We start from the raw sequence: 19,962 nt of genomic DNA on the forward strand, positions 1-19,962 counted from the left end.
TTTATACCATGTTACTCCATATTCCAGAGTATAAGCCGACCCCCATTTTCAAGGTTAAAAAAGGGACTTTTTCATGTTACCTTTGTGTAAGTCGACCACTTTTGTAGAGGTTTTTGATTTAACCAGAAAAGATCACAAGATCTCACATGCCAGTATTCAGCTTTGCCAGATCCCAACCCTGGAAATTTTGTGAACCAGTACCCACTAAGAAAACAGGTCTACACATTGTAGAGGTTGTAAGTCAATCCCTAATCAATCAATCAATCAATCAATCAGTTAATTAATTAATTAATTAATTAATTAATAGATAAATAAATAAAAAGAATCAATCAATCAATCAATCAAGGGAGAGGAATTTTGGATTAAGTTTCCAATGGAAAAGAATCCTCTGAAATGTAACCCCCGTGAAACCATTTAGCGCCCATCGTAATCTCGTTAAAACATAACACGGGGTGGCGGGATCAGTTCCTGTACTCTGTCTTCAGTTTGCCAGCACCATGTACAAAAGATTAAAACAATTGCGATATGATGCTGGCTTCAAACTGAAGGTTGTTGATTTTGCTAAACTAACGAATAATTCTGTAGCTGCTAAGAAGTTTAGTTTAAAGTGAGAGAGTGGAGAAAGGCAGAGGACACGCTGAGGGAAATGCCAAAGGCGAAATGTGCAAACCGCGGGAAAACATGCGGGTGGCCAGAACCGGAAGAAAAAGTTTTGGAGCGGGTGAATGAATCACCAGCGATCGTCTGGATACGTTGTTACCAGAGAAATGATTCGACGATTCGAGTTCAAGCGTTGAAATGGGACGAAAAACACCGCGAGGTCAGCGAAAATTTCAAAGCTACGCGAAGTTGGTGCACCCGATTTATGAATAGACGTGATCTTGTGTTGAGACAAAAAACAAAGATTGCTCAGAAAATTCCCGCGGGGTGGTGGTGTTTACGTTCAAGGACGCTGCTGGATGGACGAAGCTTGAAGTCGGTTAAAGAGATGTGGCGTCGACGTCCCGAAGGTATCAGGAAGGAAAGGTCGCTACTTGTCTGGGACGTGTTCAAAGCGCACTTGTCAGGTGAGACAAAAGCAACATTGGAAGCTGAAAATACGGACATTGCAGTCATCCCCGGTGGTTTGATGTCCGTGCTCCAGCCACTGGATGTGAGTTTAAACAAACTAAAGAATTCATGCGTCGACAGTGGAACCAATTTGACTCAAAAATAGCCAGTAAATACGTCCTGTCTTCCGTGTATTCGTTTTTCCAAAGTTGGCACCCTTTGTATAAGCCGACCCCCTAATTTTAGGACCAAAATTTAGGGCCAATTTTTCGGCTTATACACGGGAAATTACGGTAAACACTCGTAATTAAGTGCTTCCTATACCTAAAATTCATCATCTGCTGTTGTAGGTTTGGCATGTTGTGCATTCAGAGATGTTCTTCTGCACATCACTGTTGTAACTAGATTTTCCCATCACCTTGACCTTCCTGTCAGCTTAAATCAGTTTAGCTATTGTCCTTTGATCTCTCTCATTAACAAGGAGTTTTCACTCACACAACTGCTGCTTACAAGACTTTTTTTCTGTTTTTTTTACACCATTCTCTGTAAACCCTAGGTTGAAGGTGAAAATCCCAGGAGGTGGGCAATTTCTGAGATACTCAAATCAACCCATCTGCCACAATCATCCACACTGGCTTAGAAACATCACCAATGTTTCCAAGCCAGGCACCTTTTTTCATGTCAATCACCTACAAGAGCGTGGAGCTGAGATCAATTTTAAAAACATGCTTTGAGCGCTAAGATTGGCTGGGAAATTTAAACTAAAGCCTAATGAGCCAGTTGTGATAACTAGCTAAAAATGAGCTGGCTATTGAGCAACCTTACTACTAATATTTGGCTCATAAAGCAAGAATGATCACAAAATAAACTTATTTCCACAGGACAATGAAATTATCAAGATTTATGACCAACAGGATTTTATGTACGTGTGCTAATTGTCTATTTACTTGCCCTTTATTTACAAACAGTCAGAGTCACTTGCATCAGGTTTCTTCCCCCATTTTGATGTTTGGTTTGGCCAAAAACTGTATCTTTTCACCACCTCTGCATGTTTTTTTTGTAATTTTTTTATTAGTTTTTCAAAACATTTTACAAATTAAAAACCCCAAATCCCAATGAGGAACATTAAAACAGTGCAAAATTAAGCATACAATAACAATATGTTACAAAGGAAGGGAATTTAGCAAAAAAAAAGCACCTAAATTAAAGACAAGTAAGCTTGGTGTCCTCCCCAAGCCCCACAACACAAGAAAAAACAACAGCAGCTCCAGACCAACCACAACACAATATAGAGAGTATAAGTCAGGACAGCCAAGCTCCCAGACTGTGAATACACTCAGCAACAGAGGATAATAATGCCTTCTACCAGAATAAAAAAAAGGAGCTGAAAGCAAGGGACCAAAAAGAAAAAAAAAACCCTAGTCAAGAGGAAGGTTATGAAAGTACTCGATAAAAGGTCCCCAGACCTTATGGAACTTTAGATCCGAATTGAGAACTGAATAATGAATTTTTTCGCGGTCCAAACAGGCCATGATGTTGTTAAGCCATTGAGCATGAGTGGGCGGGGCAGCATCTCTCCATCTGAGGAGGATCAAGCGTCTAGCCAGGAGAGAGGCAAAGGATAATATTCGGCACTTGGTCGGACCCAGACATAAATCTGTCTCGCCCCAAAAACCGAACAGCAATTAAGGGGTTTGGTTCTAGGTGCTGATTCAGAATACACGATAACGTAGTGAAGACATCTTTCCAGAATTTCTCCAAGCTAGGACAGAACCAGTACATATGGATGAGAGAGGCCACGCCCCTCTTGCATTTATCACAGAGCGGACTAACACTAGGGTAGAATCGAGATAGTTTAGATTTAGACATATGGGCTCTATGAACAATCTTAAACTGTAAAAGGCAGTGGCGAGCACAAAGAGAGGTTGAGTTAACCGATTTGAGAACTGAATCCCAGCTCTCCTCAGATAAGGAGATATTTAAATCCTGCTCCCAGGCCATTTTGATTTTATCCATGGGGGCCCATCGTAAGGCCGCTAGTTTATCTCGGATGATTGATATTAAGCCTTTACCTAGTGGAGTCATGGAAAGAAATAGGTCCATAGCATTTTTTGCAGGCATTTCAGGGAAGTTAGGAATTAAAGGAGCAATAAAGTGTTGGATTTGGAGATATCTGAAAAAATGAGCATTGGGCAGATTGAACTTAACAGAGAGCTGCTGAAAAGAAGCGAAGCGATTATCAATGAAAAGATCTTCAAAATGTCTAATGCCCTTCCTATACCAAACCTGGAATGCTGAATCGTATGTAGTAGGTAAAAAAAGGTGATCATGAGCAATAGGGCTGGAAACGGAAAACCCCTGGAAACCATAGCATTTCCTGATCTGAGCCCATATACGCAAAGTGTGTCTAACAAGAGGATTAACTATTGATCTGGGCAGACTACTAGGGAGTGCAGAGCCAAGAAGTGCAGAGATAGATAATTCTTTGGTGGAGCTCAGCTCCATCACCACCCAGTTAGGGCACTCGGGTTGGCCATGGAAGAAAGACCAGAAGGTAGCACAACGTATATTAGCTGCCCAATAATATAAATGAAAGTTAGGTAAAGCCATGCCACCCTCTTTTTTAGATTTTTGGAGATGGATTTTATTAATTCTAGTGCGCTTATTCTGCCACAGATATGACAAAATAATAGAGTCTAAGGAATCAAAAAAAGATTTAGGAATAAAAATTGGGATAGATTGAAATAGGTATAAAAATTTGGGGAGAACATACATTTTAACAACATTAATACGACCTACCAAAGACATAGATAGAGGTGGCCATTGTACCAGACTCTGTTTTATAGCATATGAAAGGTTGGCAAAGTTTTCACGAAAGAGATCTTTAAACTTCCTTGTGACTGTAATTCCAAGATAAGTAAATTGATTATGGACTACTTTAAAAGGGAGATCATGAAGTGTTAGTTCTTGTGCTTCTTTATTAATTGGGAGAAGTTCACTCTTATGTAAATTAAGTTTATAGCCAGAGATCTGGCTAAACTGGTCAAGAAGTGAAAACATTAGAGGTAAGGATGTAGACGAATTTGAGAGAAAGAGTAATAAGTCATCAGCATAGAGAGAAACTTTATGCTCAACACCCCATCTCCAAATCCCAGTCAATTCAGGGCAGTTTCGAAATGCTATTGCCAGAGGTTCCATAGCCAAATCAAAGAGAAAGGGACTTAAGGGGCATCCCTGGCGGGTGCCACATTTGAGATTAAATACTTGGGATTTCTGAAAATTGGTTACAACAGAGGCAGTAGGACACAGGTACAGCAATTGGATCCAAGAGATGAAACTTTGGCCAAGGTCAAATTTTTCTAAAACTGCAAAAAGGTAGTTCCACTCTATACGATCAAATGCTTTCTCCACATCAAGGGAAATAACACATTCAGGAATCCCAGTTGGAGGTGAGTATAAGATATTAAATAAACGCCGAATGTTAAACACCTCTGCATGTTTTTATCCACTGAATTGCTGCTATATGACTAGCTGATTAGATATTTGCATTAACGAACAAGTGTACCTAATAAAGTGGCCACTGAGTGTAAAGGGGAGTAATTCACATCTAAGTGTAACAATCCGAGCATTGACTTATTTTGTTCATGTGGTTAAGTATCATTCATTATACTAGTGTGGCATGATTTACAAATGGTTTAGTCCACTAAATGGTTGCCTTTTTCAGTCAAAATCCTACGTGACATTAAGTTGTTGTGATTTCTTAGCACAGAATTGCTGAGACATCCTGAAAAATGCACAAAATAAATTATAATAAATCTCAATAAAGTGTTGCAATGTGTTGCCAATGGTCACAACAAAGACAAATGCTTGGGGGAAGTTCAAAATCAATTGTAGTTATCTGTTATTTTTGTAAATTAAGGACACATACCCTAAAAGCAGGGTTTCCCAATCTTTTTTATGCCATGACCCAATACCATTAAGCAAGAGGTTTGTTAACCCTAAGTTGGGAACCCCCACCCTAAAGAGTTAAGTCATTATAACAAGATCGTCTATATATTTCATATCTTATATCTCAGCTTCTGACTGCCCTTGGGACTCAACAATAAGTTCAACAATTTCAGATAACCTGCCTTTCCAGTTTATGTCAGAATAGGCCAATTGAGATTTAAGGCCATAGGTCATCAACATGAAATGTAGCTGTTTGTTTATCCATGGACACTGCATGATTTGTCAATTATTTTCAGCATCTTCTGTTTGAATTTCTGGTACCTTTAATGCTTTAACACTCTCATATTTCCACCAATGGTACTAATCATCTGACCTAATGTCATTTCAGTATTCACTGTGCCAAGTTCAATGTTTAAGAAACTTCAGGGAGCCTTCCAACTGCCCAGCAGACCCACCCTTTTGCTCACTGATGGACGTAATTCCCTTTATTTCGCATATGACTGATAAGGAAACCACTGTTGATGACTTTTGGGTGTGTCCTTTTTTGAAGTGAGGGAACAGTCTCATCACCATCCACACTGGCTTGGAAACATCACCAATGTTTCCAAGCCAGTCATCTGTTTCCATGTCAATCACCTACAAGAACGTGGAGCTGAGATCAATTTTAAAAACATTCCTGGAAAAACGAGGTGTTTGTCTTATCTATCTTCAATTTAATAGTTTGCCCATAATACCTCCATCTCATTGACTAGTGTTTTGATCAATTATGAGCACGAAGTATTTGGATTATTCATCAGGTAATGCCACCCTGACAGCACTAACCCCAACATCCAAGCCCTGGGAAATTTCCAGACTGGCAAAGATCTCACTCAGCTATAGCCTCCTGCAACTCAGATGTCAGGTCCCATCAGAGCTGGATGAGTGAATAGTGAACGTCAGCTGTCCAGAGAGTATCATCCTCAGTGGCACAGCTTCATGGCAAACAGGAAGGTGTCTATCTCAGTGATCAGTCAGTCAGTCTGCTGTTCCTGCCACTGATGTACATTGTTTTGAGTGCTATGATTGGCTGGGAAATTTAAACTAAAACCTAATGTGCCAATTGTGATAAATAGTTAAAATGAGCTGGCTATTGAGCAACCTTACTACTAATATTTGGCTCATAAAGCAAGAATGATCACAAAATAAACTTATTTCCACAGGACAATGAAATTATCAAGATTTATGACCAACAGGATTTTATGCATACATGCTAAATGTCTGTTTACTACCAGAAGTGGATGGGAGTGGAGGTAAGTTTGATTGTGCGTAAACATAAAGCAAAGATAAGGAAAGCTGACTGGCTATTCACAACTGCAGCAGCTTGCTTTTAAATAGTACTTTCCAGAGGGAAAATCATGCAAACCGTATCACAGAAGGGAATGGATATAAGCAGATACAATTGTCATCGCCATTTTTGACAGCTGCTTTGTTAGGAGAAAGATCAATGTTTCTCAGTGATGGTTCTCAAACAGAAGATGATTTGAGTTGTCACTATATTTCCTACAAAGTTTTTAGTCTTCTGATTACCTTCAGATCTCCTTTGTTTAAAACCAGTGAAGTGGAACTTTAACTAAAGCCTGATGTGCCAATTGTTTTAAAAAAGACCAAAAAAACCTTCATAGTAATTCCAGAACATGTAGAATTGGTTGATATACGGGTCTCTGTTCTAGTAAAGAATTTCTTCCTCTGAAAGAAAGATTTGGCAAATTGTTTTCACACCCTAACACCCGGCATCTGGACTACAGAACTACTACACCAAAGCCCATATGTTTACCCAGGAAATATTTCCAGTCTGAGATTAAGTAAAGTGCTGCAGTTACTTGAAAACAAACCAAAACAGCTGAGAGGCTGAGTACGGGTGTTGACACTGTATGACGCGTTTCCAAATAACTGATTTACAAGTTGAGAAAAAGTATGTTTGATCCTTTATTACAAAACCAGCAAAGATGAACAATCTCTGCTGATTTTTAAAACTAACAAAACTGAATCAGCAATGTAGCAGAATAAGAGTAATTAGAGTTCAAGTTAATATAATTATGCGAAGATCATAAATAAGCCATCAACAAATAAATATCACCCTGGCTCAGTCTTTCTCCACTAAACCTAAAACCAACTAACTAAGGCAAAGTGTGAATATGTAACCATACTCATTTTCTTCTAACACACCCTAACCCACGTGACAAATTACTCATAATAAACATGCAGCATAAAATACAATACAGACAGAAAATAGATACGTAGCTTCTACATCCCATCCTCTAATTATTACACAATAGTAATTACAACTACATACTATTAAAAATAGGAGACATGAAATCTTCAATGATAAACATCTTAACATTTATGCAAATGTCCTCTTTCTTCTTTCTGTCAAGTAATATACCAAACACCCAGATCAGAGGTTACCAGCACTGAGTGATATTTACCACCACTCTCTGTCTAGTCAAAATCATGAAGTTTCTACAGATGTGGCTCCTCAAGTCTCTGCTTCCCGTAGAAGATACTGTAGATCTTGATTATTGGCCTGTCTAGAATGCTGGTTTTGGTTTTGATGTGCACCTGCTGCACACATCCTCTTCTGTCTGGAGAGACTTGAATGATTCTTCCTGTAATTCATGAGTTTTGAAGCAATGAGTCATGACCAATAAGCACAATGTCTCCTAGGAGAAAATTACATCTTATACCTGACCATTTCTGATATTCCTGTAACCATGGTAAGCAAGTTTGGACCTGCTTCCTTCTACATTGAGCATAAGTGTCTTCCTTTTGGAACTTGTCAGGTGGTAAGGATGGTGCTGTCTTCAGAAGCAACAGATGGTTGGGTGTTAGTGCTTCCAAATCATTGGGTTAGTAATTGGACAGCCATTGATGACAGGACTGTGTGGAAACCCCTGCATCAAGATTCTGTACCATCATGGTGGAACTGAGGACTTTTTGCACAGGCCTGATCAATTTCTCCCATGTTCCTCCATAATGTGAACAAGCTGGGGGGAGACATTAAAAATCAACTTATATTCTTTCTGAAGAAGGACATCACTGATCTGTGAATGATTCCACTTCTACATGGCTTCTCGCAACTCACACTCAGCTCCAACAAAGATTGTTGCATTATCACATCACAGTTAACAAAACTGTCCTCGTCTTGCTATAAAGCATCAAAGTGTATTAACAAAGGAATCTGCATCTAATAATGATGCCACTTCAATGTCAACAGCTTGTATAGCTAGACAGGTAAATATGGCCATATACCTCTTCACTGTACTTCTGCTTTTCACCTCAAAAGGACCAAAGCAGTCCACGGATACACCTGCAAAGAGAGGTTTATCTGGAGAGACCCCATCCAGAGGTAGATCTGCCATGTGCTGGCATCCCAGAGCTTTGTGCAATTGCTGGCAAATCACACACTTAGACAGTATTCTTCTCATAGATGTTCTCGTGCTGGGAATCCAGTATTTTTGGTGCAAACTGGATAACACGTGGTTACAGCCACCATGTCCCACCTCTTGATATACATGCCTCAGAATGATGTCTGAGATATGGAGATCCTTCATCTGTATAACAGGACATTTAGCCTCTTCAGGCATTCCTGCCCCACTAAGCTGCCCAACTCTCAAGATACTCATCTTTAAGTCATGAATTAAGCTTGTAAACATAAATGTTCCTTTTCACATTTTCTCCCCTTTGCAATTCATCTGTACATTTCTTTCTTTAGCAAAGCCAAATGACCTCCATTTCAGCCTTTCTAAGCTCTCCCCCTGAGAGACAACCTCGGCCAATTCAATCTCTGTCTTTCACAATCTCTCTCTACAAAGAATACCCTTGCTGTTCTTCATCCAAGTTAGACTGAGCAAGAGTGGTGTTAAATTGCTTCCTCTTCTGACTACTAATTATTGACTAATAAACAAAAGCAAGTTCTTAAATCTTAGAATCCAGGCCACTGTCCTTCTCAAGTGGGTCCAAGATGAGAAGTGGCGGATTATATGTGTCACCCCATCCACCTCCTCTTTAATCTACATGGCATTCATTGTAACACTTCTCTTGACTTCCAGATCTTTTAGAAGGAGTTCTCCAGAACAATCAGGAAGAGCAGACTATTTCCTTTTCAGCCCAAAGAAGAATCGGAGGCCATGACACGCATGTCTCATTCTTCAGGAGTGCTTTCACCTTTAGCCCGCTAGAGGTCAGATCTCCAGGGTTGCTTGAAGTGTTTACATACCTCCATTGAGATGCTTAAGAATGTCTGAAACTCTGTTTACAAAAACGGTTTGGAACCTGGAAGTTTCATTCTCGATATACTTCAGCACAGAAGCACCATCAGTCCAAACAGAGTCCTGAAGCTGCATGTGCCACTCCTTCCTCCACAATGATTCCATACGACTTGCCATCATAGCAGCGGTGAGCTCCTTATGAGGGACAGAAACTGACTTCAGCAGAGCTACCCTGCATTTTCCCATGATCAAAGCACTGTGCACCTGAGAGTCTGTGTTGTGCAGTACCAGGTAGGTCACTGCTCCGTAGCCATCTTCATTTGTGTCTGTAAGGTGGTGTAACTGTGCAGCAGTAAGTTCTCCAAAATCCAGGAGCTTCAAACATCTAACAACCTTGAAGTCCTCAAACTGTCAGAGTTCTTCTAGCCAGTTTGTCTACTCACGAGCAACTGGTGTAGGTATAGTGTCACCCCAGCCAATTCTTACATAGATCTTGTAGGATCTTATTAGCAAATAGGATCATAGATGGAACTAACGTTGGTGTGGATTCCTCTTCTGGCGAGTGGTCTATCTTGCATCGTGATCTTAAACTGAATGCACAATTGCACACCCAGTTTCTCTCCCCACTGAAGGTATATCTTGATCTAAATCCAAATTCTTCATGTCTTTTGCTCTTTATTGTTCTGGTACCACAGCAAGAACACTGTCTGTTGCTTATTCACTTTGTGAGTTGAAAGCCGCCTTTAGCATAAATGGATATGATAGAGAGATGCCACTTCCTCCTCAGAGTTCACTGACACAAGGTACCCATTAACAGTGAAGTAATGCAAAACCTTATCCACTGTCTCACAGCTGAACTGTTCTTCATTATTTTCTGTGCATTTCTTAAGGGAGAAGTTGCTCCAAAGAGATACACCACCATACCTTGGCTGATATCTTCATCAGGCCACCAGAGAAACCTCAGCAGATTTACACCACCTGCTGGTATTTTAATTTGATGAAACATTGATTCAGTATCTGACATGATCAGCACTCGTTCTTCTCTGAAACTGGTTATGATTCCAAACAGTGAGCTAATAAGATCTGGTCCCTGTAAAAGTTGAGCATTAAGTGGTATTTCCTGAAAAGTTGCACCGCAGTCAAATACAACATGAAGTTTCTTTCCTGGGGCAATAAACACCATGATGTGGAATATACCAGACTTTATTATCACTGCATTCCAGATCCTCTGCTGGCACTTTTTTGGCATAACTTTTGGAGATGACATCCTTCTTGAAAGCTGTGTAGTCAGCGTGAAATGACAAATCCTTCTTAAACCTTTTACTTAGATTTGGAGCATGTTGTTCTGCAACCTTCCTGTTATTTGGCATGTTAACCTCCTCCTTTCTCAAAAGTAAACTAATCTGATAGTGGCCATCCACCAGTTTTACATAGTTTATGACCAGCTCCATGAATCTGTGATCTTCTCCTGACAAACTGGGTTGTTCACCCTAACTGTATTCAGGGAAGTCAGCCTTGAATTGTTGCTGTCAAAGCTCATCCAAATTTAAAGTTGAGATCCTGTTAGCTGTCAGCTCAGGCTGAGTGCAGTCTCTTCCTTCACCGTTGTCTCCTTCCAATGGTCCATTCATAGTCCAACCCAACATTGGGCTGATCGCATAGGGCCCATCCTTAACAGTGCAAATCACTTACAATGGCTCCATTGCTTTAGACACATTTATCCCTATCAGCAAGCTCAATCACTGTATCAATCTCTGTCAAATGGACATATTTCAGGTGAGACCATTCCTGGAGCTCCCTCTCTGATGGAATGTTCATTTTGTCGACAAGCATACATTCCTCCAAATAGATGTTAGGTAGTTCATTATAGTTTTCACTTTCTAAGCTAGCCACTTTCAATCCTGAAACAATGTAGCTACTCACGATCTTGGTATGCAAGGGAATCTGTGTCCTTTTTCCTGTGAGGTTGAGCTTGTTCATAAGACTCACTGTGCTGAACACTGCTGGACTTCCTTGATCTAGGAAAGCATAAGTTATCCTTATATTTCACTTGTACTGAAACTATGGGAAGTTTACAATCACAATTGCCAACCCCTGTAAGGTCATTAGATACCAGGGCACTACTCACTGCTGTGTCTGACTCTATCATGGCTTGTTTTGATTCTGCACCCTTTTCATTAGAGTGAATATGAAGTATGCTGGGATGCTTGCCACTGCATACCTTGCATGAAAGAAGCTTTCTGCAATCCTTGCTGATGTGTCCTGTACACAAACAGCCAAAGCAGACACCACTTTCCTTTACTTTCCTTTTCTTCTCACTATGAGCCCCTTTCTCCATCTGAGGGCACAAATCCAACGTGTGACTTCACCCTTACGGAACAGACAAACCCTTTTGGCTGACGAGACCATTTCCCTTCCATTAGTCCCAGGTTCAGTTTTAACTTCACTTCTCAGTGGCCACAGCAGTGACAAAACAGCTTCCTTTAGCCTTAGAACAAAATTGTGACCTAGATTTGTTTACACCTTTGCCTGTTTGTGGTGATGTAGCATCTTGTGTGTTCCCAAATGCTGCATCTGTAGCAATCTTTACTTGCCTTTCAATAAAATCAACTACGTCAGTTAAAGTAGTCATAAGGTTGTGCCTTGCTTGCAGTTCACACCATTCATCATTTATTCCCAAGTATATCGGGCAATTTCTTTCACAACAATCGACATATTAGCAGGCATGCCCAACTCACATATCCTGTACTTCTTGCATGGAATTACAACAGTTTCTGAGAAAAAGACTGTAGTCTTGATGAGCTTTCATGTCTTCAGGTTTGATAGATGCCCAAGAAAGAGCCTTTTACATGTAGGCAGATTCAATTTTCTATTCATTACCAAAATGTTCCTGCAGTAAAGCCTTAGCTTTTACGTGTCCTCCCTTTGGGTTGATATGCTGGCAACTTCTGACAAGTTTTCTAGGGTGACCACACCCCCCCCCCCCCCCCCCGTGTACTATTCAAGGAAATAGAGGAAGTCACTATAGCTTTAAGACTTGTCTTCAACGTGCCTTAAAATTTAAAAACATCGTCTGATGGAAGGTGAGACACATATTCACTTGTTGCAGCAACATGACTCTCAATGTAACATGTTTGGGTTTGTTTGAGGATTGTTTCACATCCTCTGTGAATGCACTACTATAGCTATCAATGTTTGAAAAGCATTAATTCTGTTTTTCCTGTTCGTCCTTGGGAAATAATGAGATTAGCATGTGAGATTGCTAAGCAACAACTTCACTGAGATTAGTCAAGCCCTCAAGACGAGATTACACTTGCAAGACATTTTCCTTCTTTTTCATAAGATCCTTAATTGATGGTATTAAACCTTTATTGTTTACATTGTATATTTCTTTTGAAGATTTTTGATTCTACCCGCTAAAGTTTTCAAAGTGAGTTTAATTTCCCTTTTGCAAGTCCTGACTACAGGGTTGTTGATGCCAGTCCTATGCTTCAATTCTCACATCATGTTCTCCTTATTGTGCAACTTGCAATTAACTCTTTGTTCACCAACAGCACATTCAAAAAATGCATTGGCAATATTCCATTTAATAAACATAGGAAAGAAACAAACTGTCTGTGCATCCACAGCAGAAATAGACAAGTGGCTCCCACACAGAGGTTACGTATGGCCTCCCTGTCTTTTTCCAGGACTCTCTCCAAAATGGGAGGGGAAAACGAAAGGTTTGTTTAAATGTTAAATAGTTGAAAAAGTATATCAAAGGAATGCACACCTGTACTATAGGGCCCTTATGCTGGCTTTTCCTTTTCAATTGCATGGACCGCCTTTGTACATTGAAGCTGAATGCTAGGAATCTACAGTGAGGCTGTCCCCAACATTTGATGAAAGGAATTAGTAGGGAAAATCTTTAACAGTTTCCCCAGTCATGTGGACTTTAAAAGTAGTCAGATGGATCTACAGAGAATACATATTCAGTTTTACACCTGTTTCACATCCATTAGAATCTATAACCTGTTGAACTTGGACCCTGGCTCAACAATTTAAATGGTTGAAGATATAATGCCATAAGATATATAGGAGCAGAATTAGGCCATTTGGTCCATTGAGTCTGCTCTGCATCTAATAACATAAGTTGTTAGATCATTAGAAATGAGCAAAACAATTAAATATGCTAAGGAACCATGCATTATTGAACACTAGTTGTCCTTTCTCCAAGGTACAGCATTATGTAATAATACAGAAAATGATTTTCACCATTGCAGTGATCTAATAATTTATACCTTTAACCATTTAAAAATTTCAGCCAGGCGGGGTCCAAGTTCACCCTGTTATACATGACTAGGTAACGGGCTTGTACAGTCTGAGGACTGGAAACTCCTTCACTTCTACATTAGCTCACCCACGTTCGCTTCATTCTCTGTTCCAATAGTCTACTCCACCTAAACCTAATGGGAATTGCTGAATTAATTTTGCTAAGAAAATATTCTTAACAAAGGAGAACAGCAATCCAGTTTTGCCAACTATTTTAGTTAGATGACAGTAACAACATTGATCTATATTTTTTCAATAATTGTCTTGGCTTATCAATCATTGTGACATCCTAGACCTGTTCTACACATCCTAAGTTTTACTCATTATAAATTGTGCAAAATAGACAGTAGACAATAGGTGCAGGTGTAGGCCATTCAGCCCTTCAAGCCAGCACTGCCATTCAGTGTGATCATGGCTGATCATCCACAATCAGTACCCCGTTTCTGCCTTCTCCCCGTATCCCTTGACTCCGCTATCTTTAAGAGCTCTATCTGACTCTTTCTTGAAAGCATCCAGAGAATTGGCCTCCACAGCCTTCTGAGGCAGAGCATTCCATAGATCCACAACTCTATAACTCTGTAAAACTCTGTTCAACTTTGTCAAAGGCCCCAGTTTCAACAGGTTTCAACTGAAATGATTGAAGGAACAAAGTAAAATGGGTTCTGAGATTTTCATGTTAGGGACTCAATAGTCAGGGACGAGTGATTTTTGTCTCAGACTAAACTTTCTTGTACATTTCTGCAGAGATTGCATGATATAACAATTTGCTACTAGGATAATTTATTATTCACTTCAACCATTTAGCAGGAAGGCAGTGAATTGTGGCTTGGATTTAGATAAATGCTGTCCAGTTTCCAACAGAATAATTTACTTTACAGCAGCAGAAAGTATATTCACTTTCTTTTCTCCCATGGGTCATGTAAAGTCTATATTTAAAAGTGAAATTGTGCAGCTACATCTGGCTGTACAAGATTTATAATGCAGTAACTAAGAGCCTTCGCTTCGGGGATACATGTCGACGAGTGATACGATATAGCTAAAGTCTATGAGAAATCTGTGTCATGGATCTTCCTGCAATAAATGTGCTTGCCCATCACTTTTACAGCCATTTAATTCCAGTGTTGAAACATTCATTTGATGAGAAAAGCTTTTTACTAAATTGCATCTATTTGTTGAGATCTGCGACCTAGCCACTTTTCTTCATATCCCATTGGTGTTACTTGCATGTAATGGTGACTCATGACCAGTTTCACTTCTTCCAGGACAAAGTATCCCTAACTCAGTATTGAATTCAGCTATTAAAAAATCTACCCGTTCCAGCTTGTGCCAGGGCTGGCCATTTCTGATGTAGGACATACCTGCAATGTTAACTTAGCGTTTCACTCTCATAAATGCTGTCTGACCTGCTGAGTGTTTGAAAGTTCAAAGTAAAGTTTATTATCTGAGTACACACATGTCATCGCATATAACCCTAAGATTCTTTTTTCTGCAGACATACTTGCGAAGTTATAAAACTGTAACTGTAAACCATAAACATCAGGACCTATAAACAGTTTGTAAATGCAGATATAAACAAATAGCAATAAATAATGAGCATGAATTAATGAGATAAAAGACAAAATACAAAAGATAAAATAACAAGATAAAGGAGTCCTTAAATGCATGTAGTTATCCCCTTTTGTTCAAGAGCCTGACGGTTGAGGAGTAGTAACTATTCTTGTACCTGGTGGTGAGTCCTGTGGCACCAGTACCTTTTACCTAATGGCAGCAACAAGAAAAGAGCATGGCCTGGGTGGTGAGGATCTTAGATGATGGATGCTGCTTTTCTATGGCAACATTTCATGTAGATGTGCTCAATGGTTGGGAGAGTTTTACCCATGATGTACAGAATAAAATAACTTTTGTAGGACTTTCCACTCAAAGGCATTGGTGTTCCCATGCCATAATGCTGCCAATCAGCATGCTTTTCACCACACATCTATAGACATTTGCGAAGGTGTTTGATGACATGCCAAATCTCTGTAGACTCCTGAGGAAGTAAAGACACTGTTGTGCTTTCTTTGCAATAATATTTATATGTTGGGTCCAGGACAGGTCCTACGAGATAGTGACACCCAGGAATTTAAAGTTACTGACCCTCTCCACCTCTGGTCCTTCAAAGAGTACTGGCTCTTGGACCTCTGGTTTCCTTCTCCTATAGTCTACTATCAGTTCCTTGGTCTTACTTCAATTCTCTTATATTTCAAATGTACAGCAGATGCAACATAACGTATACCACTGTTCCAGCATTGCCTTTGTTCTTTCTTTGTCTTCACTCCACTTTTTACATACATCCCAGAGTTACAATTCACAACTAATAAGCCTTCACTGTTTTCTCTCATCTTGAAGCACCACCATTTGTATCACAATCTTTCTTGGTCTCAGACACATCATAAGCATTATAATTTAAAGATGCTGCAAGTAAAGAAACCCTCCACATGCAGTTTAAGATGCATGGAGAACAGTGTTTAAAAATAATTTTGAAGAATTGACTTTGCAGAGGGACTGGAGGTATTTAATGATTAGAAAGGAGGTAGATAGAAAAAGTATTATTGGTGTAGATTTCCTGGGGACTTGTTATACTGAATCCACATTAAGAAGTTTATTTGTGAATGACCATCTTATGTCACACCACAGCTTTGGCAACATGCTACTTTTACTCAATAAACTATTTAGAACTTAATGAAAATAGCTCAGACTCAATTCAAATTAAATTCAGTCTCAAATTTCCTAAACAACCATTGCTGCTACATAATCTAAAATTATGACCTCTGGTGACTGACTGGGATGAGAACTAATGATTTACGGGACCCACTGTTCAACTTAGAATTATCCAAGTAAACCTGGAAGAAATTTCCATAGGACACGATCGAGTGATTTACAGGAAGTTCTTTACCTAGAAAATTTAGACAGCATTTATTAATGCTATGATTTAATGATTGCAATTCAAATTCATAGCATGTAAATGCAATATTTCACATTATAATGATTGTTAGACAGTTTTCTGTGGAACTATAATCATTAATTAAATCAAACCCTCTGTTATAGTGGCATTACTCTGAACTTGTCTTCTTTCTATCCAGGAAATGTATACTGTGTATTCACCCTGTCAGTCTGTGCTTAGAGCTGATTTCCAGTCCCATATGGACATATATAGTCTTATTAATACACTTTGAGCATTATTAAATGGTTATTAACCATTTGACAAATGAGATTCACCTTGATTTATGTTGTTTCTCTGAAAATGTGTGAAAAATTCTGAATGTTAAGCAATTAGGTACATCAGGATATTTTACTCTTCAGTTAGATCGTAGATAAATTGGTGGTGAAGCTCTGACCTCGCTGTGAATCTAGTCATGTGGCAAAAACAGACTGTGTAACAAACAAGGCAATTAAATTGTTTTTTGAGGCCAGGCAGAGTAATGGATACAGGGAATTTATTTATCTATGGCATGATCAGTAGAATGTAAATCAATTTTATATGGTTTGGCAACTGCAACAGGGCACATTGAAACTGTTCCAAGTAATCAAAGCTCCTGATATTCATCTCCTGAAAACAGCTGAGTAGACACTTTGCAGTCGCTAATATTTAATAAGCTGCATCATGGTAGATAATGCTTTGTGGATGTACATGTGCCAAGTAAAGCTGGAATTATGAGACAACGCACTCCAGATGAAGAGCCTCAGCCTGAAACGTTGACTCTCTGTTCCTCTCCATAGATGCTGCCTGACCTGCCGAGTTCCTCCAACATTGTGTGTGTGTGTTACACCTTTTTAAAAGTGTGCACGCTGGTGGTTTCTAAGAATTAAGTTACAATCCTATTGAAGCTTGCACACATTTTAGAAGGCAATCATTCTGCAGTATCAATTCAGCCATTGAATCAGGTTCAACTTGAAAAACTGAGTCAGAATCTGGTTTTTTATCATTGACATAGGTCATGAAATTTGTTTGATGTACAGTGCAATACATAAAAAATACTATAAGTTACAATGAGAAATATATAAAACTAAATAGTGTAAAAAGAGACCAAAATAGTGCAGTAGTGTTGACGGCAGAGGCAGAAGGTTTTCTTATGGTGTTTAGTGTACATCTTCAGGCTCCTGTACCTCCTGCCTGATGGTAGTAATGAGAAGCAGGCAGGTCCTGATAATGAATATTGACAATGAGTACTGAAGTAAATCATGAAATATTATTGGATGTGTCAATTCCATCTCATTAGTCCCATTATTATGCTTGTTACAGTAGTTTCTAACTAGAAGTTCTGGAAATATTGATATAATCTTTAACTGTAGCACTGGATGTAATTTGCAAAACGTATGATGTAGGAGGCATTGATAAGTTAGATTATTTGGATTAGTAGTTGATAATAAATTCCCATCTTCTCTCAATTGCTGTTATTCCCTAGTGATGAAACATCAATATTCTGATGGCTACCAACTTTCTTTTGTGGTGAGATTTTAAATTACATGCATAACACAGTAACTATTGACCCTTCATCTGAAAAGAGATTGTTTGTGAGGGTTAGATTAGATCTATTTATTACTCACATGTACATCGAAACATACACTGAAACGTGAGTTGCAGTAGCAACCAACACAATTCACGGATGTTCTGAGGCAGTGCGCAAGTGTCACTCACACATTCCAGCATGAACATAGCATGTCCACGATGTTCAGCAGAACAACATACAGCCTACATACAACAAGCAAAAGCAACAAAACAAGCACCTTTCCCACTTCCATACAGACAGACCTACAACCCCAGGACAGGACGTTTCTAGATCTCCAATGTCCAGACCACGATCTTGGACTCACAGACATGGAGCTTTGACTTCTGGACTCACCATCCTCATGGTTTCCATCTCCAGGAAACGTGTCATGACACTGAAGCAGGGACCCAATCGCACAACTTACTGAGGAGCAAATCCAGAGGGGCAACAAAAACAGCATCAAAGTTCAGGCGGAGATTCCAGAGAAATCCAAAAACCAGAATTGGGAAACAGACAGTGTCAATATTCAGACGCAAATGCTGAAAAGGCTCAGGAAAACTTATTGGCACAAACTAGCAAAAAAAAAGGTGAAAACACAGGACTAAAATACACTAAACATTAAACAGAGAGGCAGATAATAGGTGGAGCACAATGAGAAATAAGCAACAACAAAACAAGTAATAATGAGAAACAGATGAGAGGTGAGTACTCAGTAATACAGGGGTCAGAGTAGAGTAGGGGTGGGGACTGGAGCACATGGGGCAGGAAAGCAAACAAGAGCACATGGCAATACAAAACCGCAGACTGACGGCTAGGGGAAAAACACACAAAAAGACAGAGTTCAACTGGAGATACTAACAGTACCCACCCCTCTATGGATGCCTCCTGGCATCATGGTAGGTAGAGCTGGGTGTTGGTGATGTAAGTCCCTGATGAGAGAGGGATCCAGGATGTTAAGGGCAGGGACCCAGCACCTCTTCTCAGGACCGTAGCCCTCCCAGTCCACAAGGTACTGGAGGCCACAGCCCCGGCGACAAACGTCCAGCAGTTGATGCACCATGAAGACCTCTGACCCAACAATAAGCCATGGGGGAGGGGAGGGGTTTGGGGACAGGACACAGGGAAAGGCTCATGAAAGGCTTGATGAGGGACACATGGAAGGTGGGATGAATGAAGCAAAGAGCAGAGGGGAGCTTGAGATGGACGGCAACAGGGCTGATGACTTTAGCAATGGGAAAGGGGCCGATGAAGCAGGGGCAAGCATGCCGGAATCCATCTTGAGGGGCAGGTCTTGACTTGAAAGCCTCACACACTGTCCCTGTCGGTAACGTGGGGCTTTGGAGCGATGGTGGTCAGCTTGGTGCTTGGTTCTAGCAGAGGCATGGAGAAGGGCGGAGCAAGTGAGCCTCCACGTCCGCTGACAATGGTGGATGAATGCCTCGGCAGATGGAATGCCGACCTCCTCCTCCTGAGCAGGAAACAGTGGAGGTTGGTAGCCAAAGCAGTATTCGAAAGGGGACAGACCAGTGGATGAGTACGGATGAGAGTTTATGACATACTCGGCCCAGGGTAGTTGCTGACTTCACGCAGAGGGGTTCTGGGAGACCAGACACCACAATACAGTCTCCAGCTGTTGGTTGGCCCACTTGGTCTGGACATTATTCTGTGGATGGAATCCTGAAGACAGGCTCACAGGGTCACCCAGAAGATTACAGAATGCCCTCCAGAAGTTGGATGTGAATTGAGAAACAACTTCTACAGGTAAACCATGCAATTTAAAAACATGTAGTACTGGTAATTTGGCTGTTCCTTTGGCAGAGGGGAGTTTAGGTAAAGGAATGAAGTGTACAAACTTGGAGAAATGATCAGCTACTGTG

The 19,962-nt window shown here is 40.1% G+C and overlaps 1 long non-coding RNA gene across 1 annotated transcript; it reads left to right on the top strand.

The window, feature by feature from the left end:
* The first annotated feature begins 776 nt into the window (after window positions 1-776).
* LOC132405160 (uncharacterized) lies at window positions 777-17,962 on the top strand. Its single transcript, XR_009515779.1, has 3 exons — window positions 777-1,067; window positions 6,198-6,287; window positions 17,316-17,962. It is a non-coding gene; the product is annotated as an uncharacterized LOC132405160 (long non-coding RNA).
* Window positions 17,963-19,962: the final 2,000 nt, after the last annotated feature.

This window comes from Hypanus sabinus, chromosome 15 (assembly GCF_030144855.1).
Source record: "Hypanus sabinus isolate sHypSab1 chromosome 15, sHypSab1.hap1, whole genome shotgun sequence".
Lineage (NCBI taxonomy): Eukaryota > Metazoa > Chordata > Chondrichthyes > Myliobatiformes > Dasyatidae > Hypanus > Hypanus sabinus.